The sequence below is a fragment of the Telmatherina bonti genome (genome assembly GCF_933228915.1).
Source record: "Telmatherina bonti genome assembly, chromosome: 24".
Classification (NCBI taxonomy): Eukaryota; Metazoa; Chordata; class Actinopteri; order Atheriniformes; family Telmatherinidae; genus Telmatherina; species Telmatherina bonti.
Genome location: NC_136633.1, coordinates 16350847 through 16371434, shown reverse-complemented (window position 1 = coordinate 16371434; position 20588 = coordinate 16350847). Strand labels below are relative to the sequence as shown.

The following is a 20588-nucleotide window of genomic DNA, read 5'->3' as shown; positions in this document are numbered from 1 at the left end:
ACTCCCACCTCCATGCTTTACCACTGCATTCTGTAAAGAACAAGATAGTTGTTTTTATTGTTGTTGTTGTTTCTGGATTTAGCCCACTAACATCATGCTGTGTCCTTCACAGTGTCTGAGCTTTCATAGCAATTCAAATGTAACAAGACATAGCTGTGCAGTTGTGCAAATTAGTCTTCCCAGTTTGTTTAACTGAGTTTGTTATTTTAGATTTATGTTGATAAATGACATCATGAAGTGTTTATTGTTGAGCAGAAACAGGGTTAGGAATCAATTGGCATCCAACATGGTTATGACTGCTGTTGTAGAGTTTATGGATTTCTTAGCAAAAACAAAAGAAATTTTCAGTTAAGCAAGACTTAATCACTGTTAGCTCCAGTGGCGTCACCAGCCGTTTCTTCCGGGGCTTAAGCCCTGGATATTTTGAGTCTAGCCCCGATAGCCAAAACGTGTAAGTCTCTGTACATAGATGGTCACAATTAAGTTGCCACCCGCTCCGCCAAGCCACTCCGTGTCTCCGCTCTGTTTTTTCTCCCCAGTTGCAGGCACACACAGACAATCAAAGCAACGCTACAACACAGTGCTGGCTGGGTTTGCTGTGGGATGGATGCAATGACTGGCTAATCCAGACGTTCAGGACACACGCAGCGCTGTGTGAACAGATTAGTGTGGCCACTTTAAGAATGGTCGAGCTAGAGAGATGAGCGGGAGGCTTAAAGGATGTCAGCTGCGTCGGGAGCACAGGAAGTTATCTCTGAGAAGCTGACAGTTTTGCAGCAAATGTTTCGCAACAAGCTTTAGCAAAGCTTGTAGCCCAAACCAAACTTAGTTTCTGCCCCCTGATCGATGCTTTTATCGACGTAGTTATCTGAAAAGATTAATTAGTAGTGATATGCAGATCAACACTGAAATATCTATTCCTCCCATCCCAATTTTTATAGAACATATAAGTGAACTAACAGAATAGGTAGGAACTATTTCCTGCTAAGGGGCACAGGTCACTCACTGCTCTGGGATTAGTCTGACACGCAGTGATGATGGACATATAGCAAAGATATGCAGGTCCATGTGTGAAAAATTGTAAATAAGAAACTCTTATGACTACTGTGTAACCCCACATATGCATACATATATACATACATATATATGTGTGTATATATATATATGTGTGTGTATATACATATACATATATAAATATATATATATATACATACATACATATATATATATATACATATACATATATATACATACATACATATATATATATATATACATATATACATATACATATATACATATATACATATATATATATATATACATATATACATATATATATATATATATACATATATACATATATATATATATATATACATATATACATATATATATATATATATACATATATATATATATATATATATATATATATATATATATATATATATATATATATACACATATGGTTAGCTCCTCTCACACGTTCCATTAACAATACAGATTCGCTGACTGCTGGGTGCCATATAATCTTTTGGCAAAACTCTGTTTTAGGACTGTGATTGATACATTTGCAGTGAAATGCAGCAGCATGTATATTAAATGTGATTTTTCTGCTCTCTTAAGGCTCAAATGATGTTGAACAACAATCATGCACATGCAGAAACATACAAAATCCCATAAGAAATTAAAGCAGTGATGTGTCAGACACAGTCTGCTTCTCATCACTTTAAATCTGAGACCATCGGAGGCAAGCTGCCAAGTTATGGAGATCATGAAAGCTTAAACAGGAAGTGAGCAGACAATAGAAAGATCTCGTGTCCAGGACTCTAAACTGCCTCTCAGCCTGCGTTGTATCCCCTCTGTGATTGACCTGTGTGGGGAGTGATGTCATCTAAATACACCCTCCAACACGCCATCAAAAGTCCATCACAGCAGCTCCTTATTAAAGCAGAATCACACCCTGCTTCCCAGGCGACTATCATTTGCAGTCCTGCTGGAGACAAAGAACGAGCAACAAGTGGGAGGATCTCAAATGGGAATATATGAGATGGAAATGCTTATAGGACAGCGGGAGGATCAGATGAGGCAGAGAAAGTCAGGAAGAAGGATAAAATAAATCATGTAAAGGAAGTTGTAACAGGAAGTATCCCAACACCAGAAAGGTCACATTAGACATAAGTAGAACTCTGAGGCTAAAGATAATGTACTGGTTTCCTCAACCCTTTACCAGCTGACAACATCCCAAGGAGAAAATGAGACTGATGAGACTTTTACAAGGAAAATGGAGACTTCTTTAGGAATTACCTATAATTCTGGGATTGTCTGGGAAGAAACTGGTTGGTCACATTGCTTTCTGTCCTAACTTAAACTGAAAACATCTTGTGTTTTACTCCATTTCAGTATTTTGTCTTATTTTAATTTTTCTTTAAATAAGGCAAAAATGGCAAATCAGCCATTTCCACTCATTATGTATTACTGCAATCTCCTAAATGCACATCAAAACGCCATGCACTGAGAGCCTGGCTTACCAATTCAATTCAACTTTATTTATATAGCATCAAATCACGGAAATGCCATCTCAAAACGCTTTACAGACAGGAAAAAAACATAATGAAAGCCAATTCATAATAGCCTATAACAGGAAACCAACAGATTGAGTTGGATCAATCTCCCATCCTGAGCAAGCACACTGGTTCCAGACAGAACACAGTAAAATTAACATTTAACTTGCTTTTTTTTTTTTTACATTTTCTTTCTACAAATCTGAAAAAAGACAATGAGGAAATTCTGTTTTTAAAATTTAGTCTATTTAATCTTTATTTGACCAAGAAATAGAAACTTATTTTCCAAGATAAACATCAGATCAGCGTATGCTTTGTTAAACCATGATTCCTATGTGGTAAAAAGAAAAAAAAGCAGTGATGCAAAGCAGAACATAGTGCCAATAAAAGCCCTAAAACACTGAATAAAGAGGTAATACTTGTAAGTTTGGCATTTTGACAAGCTTTAGAAAAGCAGTAAACTTATTCAAACGAAGAGATGCTTTCTTCCTGGCATTAGACACGTGATTATTTCTTATCTGATAACAATCCCACAGCAAATATGAACTGATCTGTCACTTCCTTGCAATTGCTCTAATCTTCTCACATGTTAGATATTAATCCTGAATAATGTGTCATCTGAGGTCTTTGTTAGCAAACAGCCAAACTCTTATGAGAGGGCTCAAATAAATGATGAATGAGGACATCTGGAGAGTTTAAGGGGTGTGTTGTCCACTGGGAGTGTGTGGAGACACAGAGAAGGACAGATGGACACAGAGTGAAAGGATAATGGAGAAATGAGTAGGAGTGATGAAAAGAAAAGAAAATAGAGAGAACAGCAAAAATTAGCTTAAAGGATGTCATTTTAACATAACTGCACACGAGCTTGTTATGGGCTGTTCACATGGACTCCTGTCCTGCACACAGGAGAGGAGCTCAGTCATGCACAGAGATATTCTCAGCGCTAGGAGCCAATAAGTACTTCATGTGGCTGACCTAGCACACCACAGACCAAAATAACTAGAAACTTAGCAAGAGGTTAATTAGTACCATGCGCTAAATGGTGCATTTACATAAAAAAGGGGATTAATGATTTTTGGGGGGATTGCAGGATGACGAAAATTCTCGTATCTCTGGAACTTTTTGTGTTAATCTGTGAAGAAGACAACATAAATGGTTGGAACATTTTGCTTTTATGAGTTTCTACAAAACAATGCACAATGTGTCTCTTGTTACCATCTTCTTTTTCTGTGTACCTGTGTCATCTTCCACTGCTAGGCCAAAGCTAAAAACTGTAGTAGGGGGTGTCCAAAAGTTGGTCCTCAAGGGCCGCTGTCCTACAGGCTTTCCATGTACCCCTGCTCCAACACACCTGGCTTCCATTAAATGGATCCAACAGCCAATGAAGTTCTGCACAATGATGAGTCAGGTGTGTTGGAACATGGCACATTCACATCAGCCTTTTTGATTCCCATCCGAGTCCGTTTGGAAAGTCCGCTTTGTTTTGGGGAAATGCGTCAAACAAATTCTGATTCGAATCAAAAAGGTGAACTTGTTCCGCCTACAAATGCAGGTCTCAGTCCATTTCAAGTGGACCAAATACAGGAAGCAGACTACAAAGTCACAAAAAAGTCACTTCCTGCATGTGGCGTAGCATTGCAATGTGGGTAAATACATAGCTATGGCGTTAAGAGTCCTCTACCTCATCTGTAGCTCATACTGCGTCCATCGTTGCAGTGTATTTCTGCAGTGTACTTGCAAAAGACAAAGTAAAAAACCCAAAACAGCGATAGTTTCGTCTCCATGTTTAACTTGCCAGTGGAAGAAACAGACATTTCTTCTTCTCATTAGTCTTGTCCTCTCTTTAGCTAAATACTAATGCAGCGCCACCTTTGGTGAGAATGGGGATATATTATTGTGATGATTTGGCTTGTTTGACCAAAGTGCACCGTGAACGCGATCTCGGTCCACAACCCTCTACAACTGAGCCCAGTCCCCAATCAGACCAAGTCTAGCAGACTGTCCTGAAGTGAATGCACGCATGGAAAGCCTGCCGGATTGTGGCCCTTGGGAACTGGAGCTGGACATCCCTGTTGTAGAGTATCCATAGAGTGTCCAAGTCTAGTTTAGTTGAGTGCTATATCTGCAGGAGTAATTAAAACCATGAGCACAAATGTTATCATTTAAGGCCAAATGAAACGTGCACCTAATGCATCTACATTTTTACTTTATTAAAGCCTTTATATTATATTACTTTTCCTTTTACTGATATCTTTTTCTTTTGTATTTTTCACACATTTGCACATAATTATTAACCTTTATATTCTTCAGAGTTTTTCATGTCCTCTTGTTTCATTATCTTTTTATGCACAACCATGTTTATAGCTAACTGCACTGAATATTTTGGATTGCAAGATACACAATAAACAACTAAAATATAATGCTTTTTAAGGCACCCAAAGCACTTCATGTTGAACCCATTATTAATTCAGTTCTTTATATTTTGTGATGATAATCAACATGTGTTGCCACAGCTGCTCTGAGGCAGACTGACAGAAAAGTACGACACTGGAGGGGGGGGGGCAGGGTCTGAACCACTAACCTTACAATCATTGGACAACCCACTCAACCACCTGAGCATCTGTTGCTCAAACTATTTATGACATGATTATAAAACTGTTGTATAACATCTGGATGGGTAGAAGGACGACAGCTCTGAGTCAGCTACCCTACACAGACATGATTTAATTAGCACATCAAGGCCCAAAATGTCCCAAAAACTGCTTGACAACTCTTCAGCTGTCCACTATTCCTCATGTGCGACATCCTTCAGATGTGTCCTCTTAGTTTTGGTCAATATAAAAATAACAATGTGATGACGTCCTGAGTGGAGTGTTTTTCACAGAGATTTTGGGTGATTTTTTTTTTTTTTTTTTTTAGAAATCAGCACAGTTGTGTAAGAATGACTCGATTAGGAAACTCATTTCCTGTGTTTAAAGATGCTGGAGAGTGTTTGTAAGTCAGAGATTGAGTATCTAAGTTTGCTTCACTGCCCTGATGGCAAACCTGAGATTTTGCTCTGCTGTAGGCCTCATACTCAACAAGTTTGTTATCCCCAGTTGTTATGAGAGTGTCTGTCAGACTGAGTTGGCGGTTAAATGGAAAGCTATGCTTATATTCACTCAGCAAAAAGTATACTGAATTCAGCTGGAATGACTTACAAATAAATAACTGGTGTGGTTATGGTGTAATTTTTCCAGGTTGACCAAGCAACTTAAGATCTCTTTCTTAAACACAGTCCACACCAGTGCTATAAAGTGTGGTTGTCTTTAACCAACTGGGATGTAGATGCTGCGTCTGGGAAGGCAAACATTAAGGGATTAGCCCAGGTAGTGATTGCTCTCCTGGTTAAGTGGCACCTTCCTCCTACTTATTAATTACTTTGAAAAATAGTCACCCCATGGACAACAGAGTGATGCACACAGAAGAAAGAGTTGGCAGGGATTATTTCAGGGTTCAGCTCCTTAAAATCTGGTTGAAGAGATGCTCTTTTATGCCTCCACGGACTATTTTAGATTCAGACTAATCGCTTAGGGAACCATCAAAGACTATGTTAAAGTAGATCCAACCTGCACACCTGACAGCTGCACAGATTAGTGTGAGCATGTGGACATTACATACCTGCTTCCTGTATATTTTCCTGCTACATTATAATACACACATTCTACTGCTGAGCTGTTGTCAGTGGGAGTGTTGCGTGTAAAGACTAATGGATCAACAACTATGCTCTTTTGTAAGTTTAATAACAGGTCTCTTGGTCTGAAGCTCAAATTGCCTTAATGGGTTTTGTATGTTTAGCAAGTTCAAAACCAGGGGGTGCACATATCTCAGGGGTCCTCCAGCAGCTTCTGGGTCGACTGCAGAGAAAGACTGGAGAGTTTAGAAAACAAGAAATGCAAAAGATAATACAGTAACTTATCTTAACAAGCTGCACCTCCTATCAATTCAGCCTGTGTTTGCAGTGCATGATTCATTACGTAAAGGCAGCTGGTGCCATGTTGCTGCTCTGCCAGTTTAACGGCTGGTGGTAGATGTGTGGCCCCATGGCTTTGAAATCCACCACGTCTGTGCAAACAACCAGTGCAACATCCTCCTTAAGTGTTTGCGATTTACATCAAAGTCCAAAGTGTTTGAGGGGTAATGGTTATCAGCTGTACCAATTGAAGGCAGAAGACACACGCCTGCCCCGTCGCCTGCGTTCACACACACACACACACACACACACACACACACACACACACACACACACACACACACACACACACACAAATGCTTGTACACACCTCTCTTTATTTTCTCACTAAGTGCAATCTTTTGTTATGCAATAGCTGCTGTTAGTCTGCAAATTACAGCCTCTCTGGGTTGTGCAGCCCTTCAATCTGAAGCTCCACGTCTGATTCCTGCCTATAATCTTATATCCCTCCATGGTGGCATGATGACGTGTTCTTCTTAGCATGCACATGGGTACGGAGAACTGTTTGTTCTAAAAAGCTGGGTAAATAAAAAGCAAGAATATAGAAAGTTGCTTTTCTTGTTCTTTCGCAACCAATGACAAGGTCAAGGAACAGAACTGGGAAAAACTAGAAATCTTAGAAGTGTCCAAAGTTACAACAGCAGGAAGTTTGACACCACTATGAGACTCCTCAAACCAGATGGTGCATTCAATCCATCAAACTTTGGTAAGACTGGCAATCAACAATGGTCATGATGCATCCTCAGTTCTTGCATGAAAACAGGAAATTGTATGAACAATGCAGAACATTAAGAGTCAGGCTTTTATGGTACCTGAGAAATGGTTCCTTACCAAGCGATGACAGTCTGCAAAGAATTTTCCAAAGGCACAACTATGAATATCTGACAATAGGTGCGTTTCCATTACACCTAGAATTGTGCAAAAATTAAATATCACAATAAAAACCGCTAATAGAAACACCTACATTTAAAAAGAAAAGTCTCAAGTATTGCTACAAAGTTTTTACGCTCTCATGAGGTGGTTTTTCAGACATTTTGATAAAGAAACATAATCACAAAAGTGTAATGGAAACACTGTTTTCACATTCACATGTCCCGTGACGTGACGTTGTGTCAAGGGTCATGACCAGTTCATTTCTGGTAAAGATGACGTGTAGAACAAACAACCACGAATTTCAGAGTTTTTTTTTGTTGAATTTGAAAAATAATATAAATAAATAAACAATCAAATAAATGAATTATAATAAGCTTGTTTTGTACTTATTTATTTAATTATTTAGTTATTAGCAATTTCGTGTCAGTAAGAAATTAAGTGCAAAGTGAATCATAAATGTCTATAAATAATTCATATTAAATTCATTTCTAATAATTTAACACCACTCAGTTTTTGTCTCATCACTGTGGATAACCATGTGTATGTTGGGACGAGTAAAAAAAAAGAGAAAAATCATTTGAGCTCAATATACAGAGGGAAAAATCTGGGTAAAGAAAAAACAATGACTGCAAAAAAAATTCCTTTGTTTTTAACTGACATGACTAAGTGTTTTAACACACACTGTGTCACCTCTTCTGGTGAAGGAAATAAAAGATGGAAGGTCAAATTTATTGCCCACCCTCGCTCTCCAAATAGACACAAACATGTATTTAAGACCAGCATAATAAAGGCTTCATTGTATGCCACCCACAGTTAGAGAATAATTACACAATTAGATATAATTTAAAAAAAAAAAAAAAGGAAAGGAAAAAGTCATGAAATGATGGAGTTAGTTAAAGCAGAGCACAATAAAGAGGATGCAGGTTAAAAGGTGAAAGCTAACGTGCCATTACAATTGTTTGGATTCTACATTATATCATCAACGCAAAAGGTCTTCAGCCAGAGAATGGTCATAAAAGCTGATTTTGGCCATAAAAAGGACAGCAAACATCCACGTGAGATTTTTTATCTTGGCAACGAAAACCATGTTCCTTTTTAACGGTGGAAGTCGTGCTGAGGCCGGGGCTGAGATCAGAAACTAGACACAGGCAGAAGAAAAAGCAGCACAGGAGATGGGGAAAGATGGAGAAACCCGGGGAGACCAATACGGGAAGAAAAGGATGGTCAGTGGATATAAAAGAGCATAAAGCTAAAGTCATGGGTGGATAAAAAGTGGGACAGAATTCCAGAGACCGATTCAGAGAGAAGAAGCAGGAGGAGGGAAGGAGACATATGTATTTGATTGCAAATCAGTGATGTCATGCATATATGTCAGGTAATCAGCCCCTGGGCTGTGTGTATTACACAAGCATGTGTGTCTCAGACAGAGCTGAGTGCACAGGGCAAGACCAGGCCTCACCCAGGATGGCTGCAGAGCGGCGGTTAGTATGATGTACAGCAGATAACCAGTAAAATCCCACTGACTGAGGATGACGACTGTGTCTCTCTACTATATTGTTTAGCTGGATGCACACCAGATTGTTTACCAGGTTGTTAAAAACCTATGAAATGTGTGCCAGCAAGGCGTTCCCTCCTGCAAGAAAAAAAAGCATCAGAATATAAATTTCTACACTTTGCAATGTCTCTCATTTACATCTGGTTTGCACATTAATGGTTCACCAGATTCATGCTTCATATCAGGTACCAGTTCGTGCACAGACTTTCATATCTTCATTCATACAAACTTCAACATGAGTACTTCCTGATCAATTCAATTCAATTCAATTCAACTTTATTTATATGGCACCCATGACATCTGTTATTAAATGTTCAATAGATTTATTATTGAAGAGAAAAAAAGAGTAGTTTGAAATAGCAGGACAGGCTTCAAACTGAACTCATAGTATGTCAACAAGAGTCAAATATTGTATATTTGGTCAAAAACAAAAGAGAAAACCCAACCTTTCCACAAGACTTAAATTATTTTAAGTTTTTATGGTTTTAGAAGCAACTTTTGAGCCAAAAACTGAAATGCTGTTTTGTAAATGGATTTTAGCAATAAACCTCACACTGTTGAAAGGTTTCCCTTTCAGATGGTGCCATATTTGTAAAGAAAATGTATTTGTGGGATGAGCAGCATTGTTATGTATGTGGGTTGCACCCCCCCAAATTAAAAAACCCTGGTTAGTAGCGTCTGTGAGCATGAACTTTGCTACAGTGGTCAGCTGGTGTCTAATAATGTTATTTGGGATTGCCACTTCATATTCTTAACTAAGCCATCATTTTTCACTTTCTTCTCCAATGTAAAATGTTTACACCATTCATGTGATGATGATGCTATATCTGCTAAAAGGCTATATGTATGCTAGCATGTGAACCAGTAAGCCTGCTGGATGGCATGAGCAGCCTTTTCTTTTCTTACACAGCTTTAGCTCAGTCCTACTCCAACCTTTAAAAGCTGGCCACCGTGTCAAGGCAGGAGTCTCTGCCATGAACAATAAGCTGATTTAAATGGCAGATAAAAACATTGTTTTTGTTGTTATCATCGGTAAATAACAGGAGTTTCCACACAGTGTATTTCATTGTGAATTGCCTGGTAACTCGAAGTTTGGTTTTAACAACTGCCTCAACAAACAGCACACACTGCCTAAACAAAATCCCAAAGCTCCACATTCTTCTGAGCATTGTCAGAGCTATAGCCATTCCTAAGAGGTTACACAATGCATCTTCATCTCTTCACTGTTTGTCATTTGGCAGAGGCTTGTCACAGCAAACATGTTCATGTGGCCTCCTCTTCTGTTTGATCTCCAACATCTGTTTTACGTGTAAAGTACTATAGGCTCTGAATGTGTCCAGATCCAGAAATAGGACTCGGTTTTAGATGACCGAGCTGTTTGTTCCAGGAACAAATTGTTTGTTGCAGGGAAATGGGAAATGACATAAAACTATAATACATCATTGTTGTGAGCTGGAGCCAAATTTGGAGTCGTGAGACTCAAAGTCAAACCAATCCTGTTGAAACCAATGTGCATGACTATGCCCCGTTTCCCATGGCCTTTGTGGCAACGTTTTAAAAAACTGCTTTAAAGATTAAGAGTTTTCAGGAAACATATTTCTAAATGCTTCTTGTAATTTCATGTGGAGTGGCAGTAAAATCAGAACCATTCTGGTTATTTTCCCCAACTCCTCCATCTTCTGATCTTCCAGCCTTGACTTGTCATCGACATGTGTGACAATACTCATACAGTGTTGTATTTCTGTAACGATCAACTTAAGATCTAAGCTTGTGTGTTTGAACAGGCAGCATAAAGCAGTTCCTGCTACCTTTGGCTTTACAATACATGCATATACTAGCTATCCAGACTTTCTGCACACAGTCTCATTCATTGTCCTCCAACATCTGTCTCCTCTAATTGCTCAAAACACTGTGATTATTTCCAATTCCTTACATAAGCCAGTGGGTCACATTTTGGGCCTTACGTCTGTTAGAAGTAGAGTTGAGTCTGGCTTCGGCTACGACTGGAGCGATGCTCCACCTGCCATTACTGAACAGACTTTGAGTCACAGTGTGATGCTGGCAGCTGTTATATCAGAACTCACAACTTATAGTGTTTGTTGGAGTGCACTGCTGGGCAAAGACTGGATATGTCTGGGTAGCAGCTGACTCAGTATGAACACATCAGCCTTGTCTTCCTACAGTAAGCCTGATATGTATTTGTATGTTTTAAAGCCAGACATCACTGACTGCACAAATAAGACTGTGGTAAAAGAAACATCTTTTTTTTTTTTTTTTTTTGTCTTGTCCAGCATTTAAGCAAGCAGACTGATGTTCTGGATGCTGTGTTCTGCTGAGCAAATTTATTTTGCCAAGGGGAACTTTTGTAGATGTAATGATCCCCTTGTATTTCTTGATTCTTATTTTATTTTTCAATTTGTTTTGGATAATAGCTTGTATTACAGAGTTTATGCTGCTGGACCCGACCGGAAAGGACAGGAAAGGGGCAGAAAGAGAACAGAAAAGAGAACATAAAAAAACAAAAAAAAAAACAAAAGAAAGAGATCAATGCATACATGTATATGCACATACATACCCACCTACATATATATGTATATACACTCGCACATACATTATATATATACATATATACATACATACATACATATACACATACATACACATGCATACACACACATGTACACATACATGCATACATAAAGATAGATATACATACATACATACATATACACATACATACACACACATATATATATATATATATATATATATATATATATATATATATATATATATATATATATATATATATATATACATATATACACATATACATACTCACATACATACACATACATATACATACACATACATATACATACATACACATACACTCACACATATGCATACATATATACATATCCATACACATACATACATACACATACACATAAGTACACACACATACCCACCCACACACATAAATATATACACCCACACAAGCCAACTCTAGATTCGTGGAGAACAAAACCGTTGACAATCATGAGGACCAGAAACTAGCAAGTTAAGTCAAAAAGACAGAAAGAGAGGCACCTGCTATTAGTGAATAAACTTGCTGGATGACTCAGTGACTGTGACACATGCAGAACATTCATGCAGAACATTCAGAGTGGAACGTGTTTAGAGAAGAGTGATCATGCCAATGTGACCCCGCCCGCCTACAGCTAGAGGAAGGCCAGGAGAACCCAGAGACCCGGGTAACCGACAGTCACCCCCAGGTACAGTTCCCAACCCCCCCACTCCAGAGCCAGCCATGCATCTGCCCAGGAGGTGGCGAAGGAGGTGCCCAACCAGAGTCCCCCGCAGTCAGGGGGAACAGGCCCCAGCAGGCCCAGGCCGGCAAGGGCCGATCCCGCCGGGCACCGGCCACCTAGGGCAGACAGAGCGCAGGCCCCAGGGCCCCAGGGCCCCAAGAGCCCGCGAGCAGCCCCCCGCCCCCGCAGGCAGAGGGCACAGCCCACACCGACGGAGGACCAGGATCCCCAGACCGCCACCCAGCGGCAGCCAGGTCGCACCCCAGCGCACCAGCTGCGCCCCCGGGTACAGGACACCACCCCCCCACCACCAAACCACACACACATATACATGCATAACCCCCCCCCCCCCCCCAACACGCACTCCCCTCACACATATACATGCATACCCCCCCCCCCCCCCCCCAACACGCACTCCCCTCTCAACCCCCATCCACACAACCCTCTGCAATCCATGCACATCATCCATCACATATACAACCCCACCCCACCTCTACTCACTCACCCATACCAAGTCACACGAACCCCAATCGCCCCCGCCCCCACACACGCTCACCCCCCCCCCCCCCCCCCCACACACGCTCACACCCCGCCACCCCATCCCTCTACTTCTACCCAACCACACATGCCCCACCAAACACCCCTCCACCACCCATAGCCCCCCTCCAAACTTCACCCTCACTCACACATCCCATTCCGCATATACACCCCCCCTACACACACACACACACACACACACACACACACATACCCTCACTCCTCCAACACAGGCACACCCCAATACAACCCACGCGCCAACATACCCCTCCACACACACATCTACTCATCCTCACACATCCCTATCCCCTACCCACCTATATCCCCAACCCTAATCCCCCCCCAGCCATCCCACCATCCATCTGTAACCCCATACACCCACTCCCACGCATCCTCACCTCACCCCTCCATCATGTCCCAACATGGGACATGATGGGAGGGGTGAAACATCTTTTTCCATCGACGCTACCAAAGCATGCCTGTCTCCTATCCTGTCTAGTTTAATCAATGCCACCACCACAACAGGTGTTGATTCAGTGCTGAACCAAATCTTTTCTGTTTCTACATAACGTTTCTAATTTAGTGTTGCATTAAAGGAATCCGTCAAATCTGTTTCCTTCAGCTTGGTTGGCAGTGACCTCAGCCATTGTGAATATGATATATTACTTTTAGTGAGCAGGACACAGGAAGACTCCTGTCCTTGTTATTCACCATTGGAATCACTTATAACTGTGACAAAGGCTCTGAAGCCTGTACTGACAGATTATACTTTGCCTTTTTACAAACTCTGATGAACATGTGACTAATTTGCCATCGAATAGCATGTCACGCATTGTCACCTTACACTAAACACAAGCTCCCGCTGGCCTACTTGCTTAAACATTCCTGCAACGAGCAGGGTCACCAGTCCTATTGTTTGATAAACGGGGCGCATTTTTCATACAACAATAGAGACCCTGACAGCTGAGCAATGACCTCTCTGACAGATCGCCACAAAATTTGCTCCTCATATGACGATAGGTGTTGTTTCAAATGTGGATTTAGTCGCAAACTACACTAAAAAATGTATGAGTTAGGTCATAGCAATGTGATAAAGAAAGCAGCTTTGTATTGTGAACAATGTGCTACTGATAAAGAGCAATGTGTACTGGCTTAAGCTGTGATTACAATGTGGTATGAGAATCTATTCCTTTTGTTTGTGGACACATTAGCTTTAATCCACTCTTTTACCCACAGGTAACAGCTGTGGAGGCGCTGGTAAAAACCTGTATAACAGCTGATTTAATTTTTCTCTCTATGTGAAGCTATCACCAAGTTTTTACAATATTCTTTAAAAATGGTAAATTAATGCTAAAACATTCACAATGTGAAATATTTTTAAATGAGAAACGTGTTTTTAATCAGTGAAAATAATGAAAAAATGTATAAAAAATAACTCATTAAAAAAAAACCAAAAAAAAAAAACCTCAAGAACAAAGAACTTAAGTTTACTGCTTAAGTTTAATTGGGAAAAATATGTATTATTTAACAACCTAGGGAGATTCAAGCTGACATGGAGCAGTCTGGGCTGGTAATTTCAGCCCCAAACATGTGCAGCACAACTAAACAGTAAAGATAAAAGCCAGAGACTGAAAATAAAACCCAGTTTTCACATATTTTCTGTTATAACATATGTACAGAAAAACCAAAAGCAGAACTTTTTTCTCACATCAGTTTTAATCAGGCGATGAAAGAGTGTATTGTTAAAGGTGTATCTAAACTATCATTCTGCTTTGCTTTCTAAGAAAATCAAAGATTATCAAGGCATATGTAGTGCAAATATGTTTGCATCAGAAAACTAAGTTTTTAGTGACGCTCATTTTACCATGATAACCTTAATGAAACATCCAATAGCACAAAATTTAGGAAAAACAAACAAATAAGCAAAAATATACCTAAGCCATATAAGACTAAGTCACAGTGGAAACCTTTGGAAATCTAAAATCTGCAAATGCAAAAGGGGCTCCCTCAACGTTTGAAGAATGTCAGGACCTGAAGTGCAGACACTACCAGCTGATGCGTGAAACAGGCTTCTAAATGGCCTTAAAAACTTGCATGTTTCACAATGTGAATTTTAAGTGAATCAAAATGATAGGATGGATCATTTTTTCAATTGGATTCTGCAGTTATTGTGCCTCCATTAATGCCATGACTCCAGTTCAGCCAGGTGTAAGGAGGAGTAACTTTAAAATGAGGATGAGCTGGTTAGAGAGTAATCATTGAATCCGTGCATAAGAGAAATGCAAACACACAAACTCAAAACAGCAGTTAGAAGCAATAAAGAGAAAACTAAATGAGAGTAAGCCAGTTGTTTTTCCTGCCCTGACCCAGTATTCTATCTAAAGAGGCTTTACCAATCAATCCTGGTCCAAATGTCAGAAGCTACAAAAGAGTTTACGAGACCAAACTACTCAGCAGAGAGAAAGAGGGAATGTGAGAGAGCACACTGACCATTCAACCAATCACACAATCCCCTGTTTGTAATCACATAAATTCTGAACAGCATGCAGAAATTGTCAACCTTAAACATATAAATTATCCCGAAAAGATCCAATAAAACATCTTTGCGTTAGTTGCTACTCCTTTTCCTCCTGATATGACGGTGTAGCTTCACAGTTATCCTGGTCAGGGTGATTGTAAGAGCCTGAATTAACTGGACAACTTCTTGGTTTTTGACAGGCTTGACAGGCTTCTTAATTTCTGGGAGCTTTATCTTTTAAGCATTAAACAAACATCCACATGGAAAGTATTCCTAAGGTCACATGGCATCACAGACTCACCTGACCAGTCTGTTGTCACCTGTGAACTTTTCACCTAAATGACAACAACTGTTTTCATCACAAGGTCTGATATGTGAACGGTTATGAAACCTCATGGGGAGGCGAGTCAAGGCTTGAATGTAGGTGCTGGGAAGGTGATACCAGAGGTCATCTCCTCTGCTCAGATGTGGTTTTTTCCCAGTTTAACATAAACAGTTTACATGATAACTCTTTCTCAAATCATCTGTCTTCAGTCCAAAACGTGTACTACATTGTTCTCTAAGAGTCTCCTTTGTCACTGAGATGAAGATGGACCGCTGAATCTTGACCTGTAGACCTGCTCTCTTATGTTGTGCCATGTGTTTATCACCGCAAGTGTGTTTGCAAAAGTGGTCAACAGCTTCAAGCACAAATGGCTCCTAGCTAAATGATTACTCTTCCTTTTGCAGCTAGTGAAGTTAGACTACCATACTGCTGTGAATGTTGAGAGATCGAGCCAGTTCTTGGCAGCAAAGGGTGCATTCACATCAGGATAGTCCGCTAGACTGGGTCTGATTGGGGACTCGGCTCAGTTGTAGTGGGAAGTATCCATGTGGACCAAGATCGCATTCATACAGCACTTTGGTGAAACGAGCCAAACCATGAGAATAAATTTATCCCCATTCCCACCAAAGGTGGCGCTGCACTAGTATTTAGCAAAAGAGAGGACGAGGCCCACGTGAAGAAGAAAGATTGTTCAAGCAGCAGTGATATATTTTCCCCTCACCATACATGCAGTCCTCGGTTTACGAACAAGTTCCGTTCTTACGCTGAAGCATAACGTGAAATTCTGCATGCATTGGATTCTACCCTTAAATATTCCCTTAATCACAAAATAACTATCTAAACACACGTATTATACATCACATGAATGGAAAAACAGTACAGACAATCAAAATAGACATGTCAATTAAAATAAAGTAAATATACAAGCACTGAGGTATTGTCTCAGCCTCCGCGACACGTCGCGTAAGAGCTTATATGGAACCCCCTAATTTCGAAACTTGCTCTAATTTAAAAAAATTTACATTTATTTAATGAACATCGTAGAGTCGAAACGACGTAAGTTGAGAACCGCATGACCCAACGATCGCCTGTACATCTAGTAGTGCCATGATCCATTTCTGGGGATTCAGTGTTTGCTGTGGTAGCATTAGTCTACAATGCCTGTGTTTACCCACAATGCAACGCTACGCCAAATGCAGGAAGTGACTTTTTTTTTTTACTTTGTAGTGCGCTTTCTGTATTTGATCTGCTTGAAACGGACCAAGACTTGCATCTGTAGGCAGACTGAGTCTGGTTGTTTAATTCAAATCAGAATTCATTTGGTGCATTCACATTTCCCTAAACGAAGTGGACTTTCCTAGCAAATGGACTAGGATTTGAATCAAAAAGGCTGATATGAATGTGCCCTAAACATGCACTTATGTGCACAAAGACATGTCTGGAAGCCAAGCTTTAATTTTCACAGAACATGTTGGTTGTGCTGAAGTTCCTGCATGAGACTAAACAAACACAAAGACAAGCTGGATAGTAGCAACAGAATTATGATCAAACCTTCTTCGTCAAACTGTCTACATATAGAGGTATTTCAAGTGAGAGCATGACATGCACATCTCATGTGAGAACCACTGTCTTCATTCAAGTCTGTTTTTATTAACTTTGCAGGCTGATTATTTTCTCTTCCTCTTTGTTTCAATAAATGACCTCATCTGACAAAGTTAGGAGGAAATACTGTAACTCTTACCTCTCATCACTCTTCACCGAGTGCCCTGCTTCCACAGCAGCGATGGACCTGGCACATATTTCACACATTGCATATGTAAAGAAATACCTTTTCCTCTTCTTTACCTCATTCTTTAGTTTAACAGTTTCTCACATAGGCATGAGCGCAGCACAGAGCCACACATGTGAGCAAGCACACCCCCTTCTTGCAAGCAGCTGCAATGCAAAGCTCCATATAAGGGAATGCTGATGATGTAATGGTCCATAGGCAGGGAGCACATCCCTTATTGTTTGGTCTGACTGCAGGAATGCCCACATACAGCAACTCAGAGTGAGAGGAAGAGTTGAGTGTCGGGTGTTGAACAGCGAGATAATGAGCATACGGCGATAAATCCGGGAAAGCCACAGGTAGGCACACTGAAAACAAAACTTTGTATTTGTGGGGGAAAAAAAAACATCCAGAGAGTTAAAGAGTAGTAAATATGTTGACAAGCTTAGACGGAGACGGGTGTTCAGGGTAACATCACTTCACAGTGATGTCCCTCTGTGACATATCCAGTCCTCAGGGTTATACTGTTTCATGTAGTTACTGTTGAAAATGCTTGAAAATGAAACATTTAAAACATATTTCCTTTTTTTTTTTGTTAACATAAGAACATGTTCTACTTAATTTAGCAGATTCATGTGGTAATTCTGAAACAGATTATGATTACATAATAAGAAATTAAAGTAGCAGCTGTTCCAATGTTAGGGAAGGTTTGATTTAGGTCTTAAGTTTAGTCAAACATAACTAAAGTTATTAATTAGTAGACTGGAAGGATGGCTGTAAATTGTTGGCTTGCTTGTCCCATTACAAACTGTATCAGGTTTCTGTTCAGTTTTCATGGAAGTATGACTATAAAAAGAAACTATTTGACATGTTCAGCATTTTAACACAAATATACTTTTATCCTGTGTCACAGGAAGCGACTGGATGCTGCACACATACTTAGTTTTTAATCAAAAAACACCATGCCACTTTAATTTTTAAGTATTATCAGGAAATTTATGACTTATTCTTGAACAGAAAAACTTCTGTAAGCACAAATTCAAGCTGCATGTTCAGACTTCTGTAGCACCTTATAGTTGAAGCAATGCCTTTTTTTTTTTTTTTTTTTTTTTTTTACATTAACTTAAAGTTATTTGACTTATTTTTGAGTCAAATATTAACGAGCAAATATAATACTTTTGTGAAAAATAAAGGTTCAGATTTATAAGCTATAAGTTAAAAGGATAGTTCAAATCTAATCACTTGAAAGTACATTAAATTGAAACCTTTTCAGCTCACAGTAGATGCATGAATTAATATGTTATATCAGTGAACTGCAATAACTAACACATACCCTAAATTATTTTTTTAGGAATGAAAGAATTAATGATGATGCTTAAAAACGACATTTATGGCAACATTTCCAAAATATTAATTCAAAATTCTTGAAAAAATAAAGTATTTAATTTGATTTTCTACCTGAACAGAGAGTATTTCAGGCTTCTGTTGGTAACACGGCGCTCCTTTATCCATTCACCAACTACCAGGTAGTTAATAAATATCAGAGGGACATATTTCACACATTTTGATTGCACTCTCGGGGCACATCACTTAGCAGACGTGGACTTTAAATACAGCACAGCATCAATCAACGTCCTCCCAAACTTGGTCCCATAAGAGGGCATCGGGCCCGCCGTCTACAAGCCTCTTCGCGCAAGGATAGTCACAGAACAAATCCATCTGTACATACATGACCTAATCACTTGCGGGGAGGAAATGGCGCAGCAGCCACGACATATGGAACATGTAGCACAACCTTAAGCAGCGGGTGAGCCACAGTTTCCAGCCTCAGGAGTCGCTTACACAGAGGGACGTCCTCAGTAGCGCTATAATGTGTGCTGCAGTGACTGCTCCCAACTGGATGCTTCCTTTTCTATTTTAATTTTATTTTTGTTAGCTTCTATTTGAGGAGAAGGATAGAATATACTAGCAACAAAGCCAAGAACAATCAGGAATCCACATAAGCAGCAAATCAAACTGCGTACACCATTTTTCCATGACACATTAACAACTCACAGAGGCGATCATGCATCCGTTTTGGGGAGAAACCAGGAAAGGCAGCAGAGTGGGTGGTAAGGTGCATAATGACAGTGATAGCCTTTTTATGCACTAAGTTACAATGCATTTGTTTAAAACATGCAGGAAAGTCGGACTGATTTTTTCACAAGGCTGAAATACCACAGAAAGTTGAAAACATGGACAAAAGCTATAGAGATCAGCCGCATTGTTGAGACCACACATACTTCAGCTGACTTATATTACACACCAAAACTGCTCTGTCAAGTTAAAACCAGTCGTTTTAAGTGTGGTTTGTCGCCTGCATTGGTTATGGGTCAACTGCAGGATCATTTCTTTTCCCCACAGTAGGCCACTCTGCATGTTGTCACTTCTATAGAACATGCAAAATGTCTGCTCTCAATTATATCTAACAACAAAAATGATCTCAGATGTGGATCTGCTGCCTAAATGTATTCAACTGAGTGTCCAAGAAGGGAAAAAGTTGAGGAAGGAATATGAACTAAAATGCCTTTCTGCAGCACAGAATTACATCAGGACACATACGTTAAGCCCAACTGAGAACTGGAGGTGATGTATACTCCTGTGTACAGCTCACTAGACTAATGTCCAGTTCAGGACTTACAAGCTTTTGAAAAACAAGAGATCAGCAGAGTTTCCAGCCCTCCTTGTGGACAAAGTGCATTTTTCTTTCTATTTTGGCCGATGACATCAATAGAAAAACAGCAGGGACTGAGATAAGGGATTGAGTAAATAGTGATTACAGACAACAGGCAAGTCTGCAAGAGAGATGTCTGCCTGTGTGAAAGGTTTTGCTCAGTAACTCAGTGTTTCTACAAACACAATCCACACAAGGGAAAACAAAAAGTTAACACACGCGTTTCCCTCGATTAGACAGCAATGACGGACACTCCTGGGTCTTTATCTGTCAACACTTCTAAATGCTAAACAGAAACTACAAGACAAAGGAATCTGAGTACCTGAAATGGTTATAGACCATGAAATAATGTGTTTTTGAAGGAATTTATAGTTTGGTTTATAGATGTGCTAAAAGGCAACAACTC

General features: G+C 39.8%; 1 protein-coding gene across 3 annotated transcripts in view; it reads left to right on the top strand.

Annotated features, from left to right (window-relative positions):
• The window catches only part of filip1l (filamin A interacting protein 1-like), a 78591-nt gene that overhangs the window by 47596 nt on the left and 10407 nt on the right, over nt 1-20588 (top strand). Inside the window, exon 1 of one of the 3 annotated variants that reach the window (XM_079263880.1) lies at nt 17715-17828. The exons of the other annotated variants lie outside the window; for them this stretch is intronic. The gene's annotated coding sequence lies outside the window, so the exon portion shown is untranslated. Of the gene's footprint in view, nt 1-17714; nt 17829-20588 lie in introns of those variants that run through there. 3 annotated transcript variants of the gene reach the window in all.